Below are 10,788 nucleotides of genomic sequence, written 5' to 3'. Positions count from 1 at the left end.
GACTCAAAGGAGAGAGTTGGGTCGAAGATAATACCCAGATTTTTTACCGAGTCACCTTGTTTTATTATTTGGTTGTCAAATGTTAAAGTTGTATTACTAAATAGAGGTCGGTGTCTAGCAGGACCGATAATCAGCATTTCCGTTTTTTTGGCGTTAAGTTCCTGTTTTTGAGTTCCGGTCAGCACTCTTATTTTGTCTGTTTCCTGTTTTTTTCCCCCTGTGCGCGGTTTTTCCCTCAGCTGCAGCTGATTGGCACCTGCCCACACCTGGTGTCAATCAGAGGACACAACATCCACAGTTTCCAAAAACAATTTGAAATGTGGACTCGTCAGACCGCAGAACACTTTTCCACTTTGCATCAGTCAATCTTAGAGGATCTCAGGCAAACAGAAGCTGGCGGCGTTTCTGGATGTTGTTGATACATGGCTTTCGCTTTGCACAGTACAGCTTTACCTTGCACTTACAGATGTAGTGACAAACTGTATTGAGTGACAGTGGTTTTCTGAAGTATTCCTGAGCCCATCTGGTGATATCCTTTAGAGATTGATGTCGGTTTTTGATACAGCGCCGTCTGAGGGATCGAAGGTCACGGTCATTCAATGTTGGTTTCCGGTCATGCCGCTTACGTGGAGTGATTTCTTTAGAGTCTCTGAACTTTTTGATGATATTATGGAGCGTAGATGTTGAAATCTCTAAATTTCTTGCAATAGCACTTTGAGAAACGTTGTTCTTAAACTGTTTGACAATTAGCTCACGCAGTTGTGGACAAAGGGGTGTACCTCGCCCCATCCTTTCTTGTGAAAGACTGAGCATTTTTTGGGAAGCTGTTTTTATTCTCAATCATGGCACCCACCTGTTCCCAATTAGCCTGCACACCTGTGGGATGTTCCAAATAAGTGTTTGATGAGCATTCCTCAACTTTATCAGTATTTATTGCCACCTTTCCCAACTTCTTTGTCACGTGTTGCTGGCATCAAATTCTAAAGTTAATGATTATTTGCAAAAAAAAAAAGTTTATCAGTTTGAACATCAAATATGTTGTCTTTGTAGTGCATTCAACTGAATATGGGTTGAAAAGGATTTGCAAATCATTGTATTCTGTTTATATTTACATCTAACACAATTTCCAACTCATTTGGAAACGGGGTTTGTACATCATTCGAGCTGTTTGTAAATGCATCAAATTGTTGAATTTCAATAATTGTAACTCAATAAATAAACGGTTTGTATGTTGTCTATGTCCAACATTATGTATTATTCTAATTGATATTTTTTGTAAACACTGTTAGGGAATGAAACGCACATTTGTGGTTCCATCCATCCATTTGGATTGATTAATTGATTGATACTTTTATTAGTAGATTGCACAGTACAGTACATATTCCGTACAATTGACCACCAAATGTTAACACCCGAATAAGTTTTTCAACTTGTTTAAGTCGGGGTCCACAATTCACTTTCTACCGCTTATCCCTTTTGGGGTCGCTGGAGCTATCTCAGCCGCATTTGGGCAGAAGGCGGGGTACACCCTGGACAAGTCGCTACCTTATCGCAGGGCCAACACAGATAGACAACATTCACACTCACATTCACACACTAGCAATTAGGGCTGCAAATTTTTGGGGGTTCCATGATTCGATTCAATATTGATTCTTGTGGTCGCGATTCGATTATATATCGATTTTTTTCAATTCAACGCGATTCTCGATTCAAAAACGATATTTTTCCGATTCAAAAGGATTCTGTATTCATTCAATACATAGGATTTCAGCAGGATCTACCCCAGTCTGCTGACATGCTAGCAGAGTAGTAGATTTTTTAAAAAGCTTTTATAATTGTAAAGGACAATGTTTTATCAACTGATTGCAATAATGTAAATTTGTTTTAACTATTAAACGAACCAAAAATATGACTTATTCTATCTTTGTGAAAACATTGGACACAGTGTGTTGTCAAGCTTATGAGATGTGATGCAAGTGTAAGCCTTTTTTAAATGTTTTTTATAAATGTCTAATGATAATGTCAATGAGGGATTTTTAATCACTGCTATGCTGAATTTATAACTAATATTGATACTGTTGATGAGGTGGCGACTTGTCCAGGGTGTACCCCGCCTTCCGCCCGATTGTAGCTGAGATAGGCGCCAGCGACCCCAAAAGGGAATAAGCGGTAGAAAATAGATGGATGTTGATAATATTCATTTTTGTTTCACTACTTTTGGTTTGTTCTGTGTGGTGTTTGTGTCTCCTCTCAATTGCTCTGTTTATTGCAGTTCTGAGTGTTGCTGGCTCAGGTTTGGTTTTGGAATTGGATTGCATTGTTATGGTATTGCTGTGTATTGATTTGTTGATTGATAAAATAAATTAAAAAAGAAAAAATTGATAAAAAACAAAGAAGAGAATCGATTCTGAATTGCACAACGTGAGAATGGCGATTCGGTTTTCGAATCGATTTTCCCCCACACCACTACTAGCAACAATTTAGTGTTGTCAATAGTTGTTTCCCCACGTTTCTACACAATAACTCAGATATGGTAACACTAGCGAGCAGTTGCCAAGCAATAGACAACTGTATTTCCTTGGATTGCATATAGTACAGTATGCGCCTGCCTTGAATTACTGCCGGGTCAAACTCGCTTCCCAAAATAATTAGTGCATGCTTAGTATTACTGCCGGGTCAAACTCATGACATCACGAGCAACACTTCCCCTGTCATCATTTTCAAAATAAAGGAGGCTGATTTCAATACCGGTAATTTAAAATTGCATAAAGGGAAGAAGATTAAGAACTATTCAGTAAGATGTAAAGGCCTACTGAAATGAGATGTTCTTATTTAAACGGGGATAGCAGGTCCATTCTATGTGTCATACTTGATCATTTCGCGATATTGCCATATTTTTGCTGAAAGGATTTAGTAGAGAACATCGACGATAAAGTTAGCAACTTTTGGTCGCTAATAAAAAAGCCTTGCCTGTACCGGAAGTCGCAGACGATGACGTCACAAGTGTGAGGGCTCCTCACGTCCTCACATTGTTTTTAATGGGAGCCTCCAACAAAAAGAGCTATTCAGACCGAGAAAACAACAATTTCCCCATTAATTTGAGCGAGGATGAAAGATTTGTGTTTGAGGATATTAATAGCGACGGACTAGAAAAAAAAAAAAAAAAGGTGATTGCATTGGGATGGATTCAGATGTTTTTAGACCCATTTACTAGGATAATTCTGGGAAATCCCTTATCTTTCCATTGTGTTGCAAGTGTTTTAGTGAGATTAAATAGTACCTGATAGTCGGAGGGGTGTGTCCACGGGTGTCTTGAAGCCAGTGTCTGAGTCGACGGCAGCTGCATGGACGGCACAAGCTCAGCTGATCTCCGGTAAGAGGCGACTTTTTACCACATTTTTCTCAACGAAACCTGCCGGTTGACAAGTGGTCGGGAACCATGTTCGCTTGACCGCTCTGATCCATAGTAAATCTTCACCTCCCGGAATTTTAAACAAGGAAACAACGTGTTTGTGTGGCTAAAGGCTAAATCTTCCCAACTCCATCTTTCTACTTTGACGTCTCCATTATTAATTGAACAAATTGCAAAAGATTCAGCAACACAGATGTCCAAAATACTCTTTAATTGCGCGATGAAAAGAGACGACTTTTAACTGCAAATGGTGCTGCGCTAATATGTCCCCTGCAACCCGGGACGTCACGCGCACGCGTCATCACTCCACCACGTTTTCAACAAGAAACTCCGCGGGAAATTTTAAATTGCAATTTAGTAAACTAAAAAGGCCGTATTGGCATGTGTTGCAATGTTAATATTTCATCATTGATATATAAACTATCAGACTGCGTGGTCGCTAGTAGTGGCTTTCAGTAGGCCTTTAAGGTCCAAGCTTTCATCACACTCAAATTTTTACTGCATACCTTTGGTAAGCGCAGGAGTAAGAAGGGGTTTTAAATTAATTAGCGCCCCGGCGGCAATTCAAGGAAATACCGTATATATATATATATATATATATACATTTTCTACCGCTTATTCCCTTTTTTGGGGTTGCGGGGGCGCTGGCGCCACTATCAGCTACAATCGGGCGGAAGGCGGTGCACACCCTGGACAATTCGCCACCTCATCGCAGGGCCAACACAGATAGACGGACAACATTCACACTCACATTCATGTATATACCGTGTTTCCTTAATTTAAAACCTCTTCTCACTCCTGCGCTTACCAACGGCATGCGGTAAAAGTAAGCATGCGCTAATTATTTTAAAACCTCTTCTCACTCCGGCACTTACCAAAGGTATGCAGTAAAAATTTGAGTGTGATGTAAGCCTGGACTTTAAATCCGACTGAATAGCTCTTAATTTTCTTCCCTTTATGCGATTCCAAACTACCGGTATTGAAATCAGCCTCCTTTATTTTGAAAATGATGACAGGGGAAGTGTCACTCGTGACGTCACGAGTTTGACCAGGCAGTAATACTAAGCATGCGCTAATAATTTTGCGAAGCGATTTTGACCTGGCAGTAATTCAAGGCAGGCGCATACTATATGCCCTGCGGCAATTCAAGGAAATACGGTATATATTGTTTGTATTCTATTTAAGTTTTCTTGAATTTACAACCCCCTGGCGCTGTTTTGTTTTGTACTGTTTTGTACTTATTTTGATTATTGTTTCTCGTTTGTTTGTCAATGTTGAAATTTATAAACAAAAGTTAAAGAAAAAAAAAAAATCCAAAATGACAAAAATAAAATAAAATTAAAAAAAAAGATATCAACGCCGCTGGACAGCACTTCCGCACTTTTGAACTACAAACTCTAGTGTCGAGGCACGCTATTGGCGGACGCCGCGGCCCCTTTCAGCCAATCAGCGCCGCGCTTCTAGCCCGAGCCACAAGTCAACTTGCTATATACCATCTCCTCCACGTCAAAGCGGCACGTCAAACAGAGGTGAGCCTTTCTCAACATGTCTTATTTCCCATGCCGGGGAAAACGTCACTTTTTTGGGTTCATGGCTGTGTGGTTGACAGAGTGGGCCAATTGGGAATTTCGACAGTGGGGGAGACAGCAACTCGTCGCTTAAAAAAAACTCTCGCCGCCATTATACCACCGAAGAAGGGGATCCCGCCCAAGTATGTTCTTCTTCTTCTCCTCCTCCTTCAAGTATCTTCTTCTTCTTCTCCTCCGCGACGCAACAATGCAGGCGGGGAGGCCACAGTGGTCCCGGCGGTTAAAGGCGTCCACTCGCAAGCTGGTTCCAATGTTCCAACCCGAGGTTATTTTGGAACCTGCGGACGTTTAGTTGCTATTTGGGCTAATCCACTAGCCCGCCGCCATGCTGTTAGCCGCAACAACAACTATGGCTAACTGGCCGATATCAGCGAACTATGGCTAACTAGCCGATATCAGCTAACTGGATCGAACTCAGTCCGTTTTGACGACTGTGTTTTGTTTACTTTTCGGCACGACGACAACGTAAAGATGGTCAAGTAATAGAAATTCATGCATTTTTTGCAACGCTGTACAGACGTCACTAAGAGAACACATCAAAGTAGAACCTTTTTTTTAAAATCTTTATCGACCTTTTATTTTGGACCAGCTTTCCATTTTAGGTGTCGTCTTCAATATGACTGTCATACTAGATATAGATGGATAGATAGTAGTTTATTCCTTCAAGAGAGTTCCCTAAGGAACATTTTAATTCCAACAGCAGTCTACAGAATTCAATCAATCAATCAATGTTCATTTATATAGCCCTAAATCAATATGTCTCAAAGGGCTGCACAAACCACAACAACATCCTCGGTAGAGCCCACATAAGGGCAAGGAAAACTCACCCCAGTGGGACGTCAGTGACAGTGAAAATGATGACTATGAGAAACCTTGGAGAGGACTGCATATGTGGGCAACCCCCCCCCCCCCCCCCTAATAGGGGAACCGAAAGCAATGGATGTCGAGCGGGTCTAACATGATACTGTGGAAGTTAAATCCATAGTGGATCCAACACAACCGTGAGAATTGAGATCGGATTTAAAAAGTATAAATGGAAACTAGTCGATATCAGCTATCTAGCAGCAAGCCGATATCAACTATCTGGATCGAACTCAGTCCGTTATGAGTCCCTCGTTTATCATATCATTTTGACGACTGTGTTTTTTGTTTACTTTTCGGCACGACGACAACGTAAAGATGCTCAAGTAATAGAAATTCATGCATTTTGCGCAACGCTGTACAGACGTCACGAAGAGAACACATCAAAGTAGAACCTTTTTTTTTTATTATCGTTATCGACCTTTTATTTTGGACCAGCTTTCCATTTTAAGTGTCGTCTTCAATATGACTGTCATACTAAACATAGATGGATAGATAGTAGTTTATTTATTCCTTCAGGAGAGTTCCCTAAGGAAAATTTAAATTCCAACAGCAGTCTACAGAATTCAATCAATCAATCAATCAATCAATGTTTATTTATATAGCCCTAAATCACTAATGTCTTAAAGGGCTGCACAAACCCCAACGACATCCTCGGTAGAGCCCACATAAGGGCAAGGAAAACTCACCCCAGTGGGACGTCGGTGACAGTGAAAATCATGACTATTGAGAAACCTTGGAGAGGACCGCATATGTGGGCAACCCCCCCTCCTAGGGGACCGAAAGCAATGGATGTCGAGCGGGTCTAACATGATACTGTGAAAGTTCAATCCATAGTGGATCCAACAACCGTGAGAATTGAGATCGGATTTAAAAAGTATAAACGGAAACTAGTCGATATCAGCTAACTATGGCTATCTAGCAGCAAGCCGATATCAACTATCTGGATCGAACTCAGTCCGTTTTGAGCCCCTCGTTTATCATATCACTTTGACGACTGTGTTTTTTGTTTACTTTTTGGCACGACGACAACGTAAAGATGCTCAAGTAATAGATATTCATGCATTTTTTTGCAACGCTGTGCAGACTTCACGAACAGAACACATCAAAGTAGAACCTTTTTTTTTTTATCGTTATCAACCTTTTATTTTGGACCCGTTTTCCATTTTAGGTGTTGTCTTCAATATGACTGTCATACTAGATATAGCTGGATAGATAGTAGTATATTTATTCCTTCAGGAGAGTTCCCTCAGGAAAATTTAAATTCCAACAGCAGTCTACAGAATTCAATCAATCAATCAATCAATGTTTATTTATATAGCCCTAAATCACTAGTGTCTCAAAGGGCTGCACAAACCACAACAACATCCTCGGTAGAGCCCACATAAGGGCAAGGAAAAATCACCCCGGTGGGACGTCGGTGACAGTAAAAATGATGACTATGAGAAACCTTGGAGAGGACCGCATATGTGGGCAACCCCCCCTCCTAGGGGACCGAAAGCAATGGATGTCGAGCGGGTCCAACATGATACTGTGAAAGTTCAATCAATAGTGGATCCAACACAACTGCTACAATTGAGATCGGGTTTAAAAGGTATAAATGGAAACTAGTCGATATCAGCTAACTATGGCTATCTAGCAGCAAGCCGATATCAACTATCTGGATCGAACTCAATCCGTTATGAGCCCCTCGTTCATCATATCACTTTGACGACTGTGTTTTTTGTTTACTTTTCGGCAATACGACAACGTAAAGATGGTCAAGTAATAGATATTCATGCATTTTGCGCAACGCTGTACAGACGTCACGAACAGAACACATCAAAGTAGATCCTTTTTTTTTTATCTTTATCGACCTTTTATTTTGGACCAGCTTTCCATTTTAGGTGTCGTCTTCAATATGACTGTCATACTAGATATAGATGGATAGATAGTAGTTTATTCCTTCAGGAGAGTTCCCTAAGGAAAATTTAAATTCCAACAGCAGTCTACAGAATTCAATCAATCAATCAATCAATGTTTATTTATATAGCCCTAAATCACTATGTCTCAAAGGGCTGCACAAACCACAACAACATCCTCGGTAGAGCCCACATAAGGGCAAGGAAAACTCACCCCAGTGGGACGTCGGTGACAGTGAAAATTATGACTATGAGAAACCATGGAGAGGACTGCATATGTGGGCAACCCCCACCCCCTATAGGGGAACCGAAAGCAATGGATGTCGAGCGGGTCTAACATGATACTGTGGAAGTTAAATCCATAGTGGATCCAACACAACCGTGAGAATTGAGATCGGATTTAAAAAGTATAACCGTAAACTAGTCGATATCAGCTAACTATGGCTATCTAGCAGCAAGCCGATATCAACTATCTGGATCGAACTCAGTCCGTTATGAGCCCCTCGTTTATCATATCACTTTGACGACTGTGTTTTTTGTTTACTTTTTGGCACGATGACAACGTAAAGATGCTCAAGTAATAGATATTCATGCATTTTTTTGCAACGCTGTGCAGACTTCACGAACAGAACACATCAAAGTAGAACCTTTTTTTTTTTTATCGTTATCAACCTTTTATTTTGGACCAGCTTTCCATTTTAGGTGTCGTCTTCAATATGACTGTCATACTAAACATAGATGGATAGATAGTAGTTTATTTATTCCTTCAGGAGAGTTCCCTCAGGAAGATTTAAATTCCAACAGCAGTTTACAGAATTCAATCAATCAATTAATGATTATTTATATAGCCCTAAATCACTAGTGTCTCAAAGGGCTGCACAAACCACAACGACATCCTCGGTAGAGCCCACATAAGGGCAAGGAAAACCCACCCCAGTGGGACGTCGGTGACAATGACTATGAGAAACCTTGGAGAGGACCGCATATGTGGGCAACCCCCTCACCCCTAAGGGACCGAAAGCAATGGATGTTGAACGGGTCTAACATGATACTGTGAAAGTTCAATCCATAGTGGATCCAACACAACCGTGAGAATTGAGATCGGATTTAAAAAGTATAAATGGAAACTAGTTGATATCAGCTAACTATGGCTGTCTAGCAGCAAGCCGATATCAACTATCTGGATCGAACTCAGTCCGTTATGAGCCCCTCGTTTATCATATCACTTTGACGACTGTGTTTTTTGTTTACTTTTCAGCATGACGACAACGTAAAGCTGGTAATAATAGACATTTTTGCAATGCTGTGCAGACGTCACTAAGAGAACACATAAAAGTAGAACCTTTTTTTTAATCATTTGCGACCTTTTATTTTGGACCTGCTTTCCATTTTAAGTGTCGTCTTCAATATGACAGTATAACTGTCATACTAGATCAGTGGTTCTTAACCTTGTTGGAGGTACCGAACCCCACCAGATTCATATGCGCAGTCACTGAACCCTTCTTTAGTGAAAACATTTTTCTTTTTTCAAATTCAACACAAAGTTGTATGTTTTTCGTAACACTTTAGTATGGGGAACATATTCTAAGTAACAAAGACTTAATTAAGAGTTATTTGGACACTAGGGGAACATATTCCAAGTAATATAGACTAAATTTACAGTTATTTGGTTAGGGTTAGGGCCAGGGTTAGAGGGTTAGGGTTATAATAAGGCAATGCCGAATAAGGCATTAGTTACTACTTAATGACTAGTTAAGAGCCAATACGTTACTAATTTGCATGTTAGTAAGCAACTAATTAATGGTGAATATGTTCCCCATACTAAAGTGTTACCATGTTTTTTTTACTAGTGCACAAAATGAACCGTGCGTGAACATCACATTGTTCAAACAACAAAACAAAGACAGTGCATAAACTCACAACAAATTACACACCTGCAAATCAATCAGCTGTTGCCGAATCCGTAATATGCCAACAGGGAGAAGTTTGTATTTAACACGAAGAGTCGGGTGTGTTTTGATCTCCGCCGAACCCCTAGGGTTCGATCGAACCCTAGTTAAGAACCACTGTACTAGATAGATAGATAAATGGTAAATAGTAGGGGTGTGAGAAAAAATCGATTCGAATACGAATCGATTCTGACGTTGTGCGATTCGGAATCAGTTCTCATTTAAAAAAAAATCTATTTGTATTTTATTTTATTGTTATAATTTTTTAATCAATCCAACAAAACAATACACAGCAATACCATAACAATGCAATCCAATTCCAAAACCAAACCTGACCCAGCAACACCCAGAACTGCAATAAACAGAGCAATTGAGAGGAGACACAAACACCACACAGAACAAACCAAAAGTAGTGAAAGAAACATGAATATTATCAACAACAGTATCGATATTAGTTATAATTTCAGGATAGCAGCGATTAAAAATCCCTCACTTTGAGCTCCCCCCGGATGGCAGAGCTTCTCACCCTATCTCTAAGGGAGAGCCCCGCCACCCGGCGGAGAAAACTCATTTCGGCCGCTTGTACTCGTGATCTTGTCCTTTCGGTCATAACCCAAAGTTCATGACCATAGGTGAAGATGAGAACGTAGATCGACCGGTAAATTGAGAGCTTTGCCTCGCGGCTCAGCTCCTTCTTCACCACAATGGATCGATACAGCGTCCGCATTACTGAAGACACCGCACCGATCTGCCTGTTGACCTCACAATCCACTTGTGAACAAGACTCTGAGGTACTTGAACTCCTCCACTTGGGACAAGATCTCCGGGCGGCACAAACAAAGTTACAATAATAATTACAAGAAGACAATACAACAGAAAAACAACATACCACAACAGGTCAAAAATTATTTAAAACGATTAGGTAATAAATACATTTTTAAGCAAGTACATTTCCCAAGAGAACTGGTTTCTTGATCTTTTAAAATTGACTTCATCTCCCCCAAGCGTACGGCCACCGCTGCTGCTCACTGCTCTCCTCACCTCCCACGGGGTCAACATGGGGATGGGTCAAATGC

At 40.5% G+C, this 10,788-nt stretch overlaps 1 protein-coding gene across 3 annotated transcripts in view; it reads left to right on the top strand.

Annotated features, from left to right (window-relative positions):
* The first annotated feature begins 4,801 nt into the window (after positions 1-4,801).
* znf574 (zinc finger protein 574) overlaps positions 4,802-10,788 on the top strand; it is a 48,064-nt gene continuing 42,077 nt past the window's right edge. Inside the window, exons 1-2 of one of the 3 annotated variants that reach the window (XM_061915088.1) lie at positions 4,813-4,941; positions 5,022-5,123. The gene's annotated coding sequence lies outside the window, so the exon portion shown is untranslated. The other 2 variants (XM_061915089.1, XM_061915087.1) reach the window with 2 other exon arrangements.

This window comes from Nerophis ophidion, linkage group LG11 (genome assembly GCF_033978795.1).
Source record: "Nerophis ophidion isolate RoL-2023_Sa linkage group LG11, RoL_Noph_v1.0, whole genome shotgun sequence".
NCBI classification, from domain to species: domain Eukaryota; kingdom Metazoa; phylum Chordata; class Actinopteri; order Syngnathiformes; family Syngnathidae; genus Nerophis; species Nerophis ophidion.
Note: the sequence above shows the minus strand (reverse complement) of the source record. Positions and strands in the feature narration are given on the sequence as shown.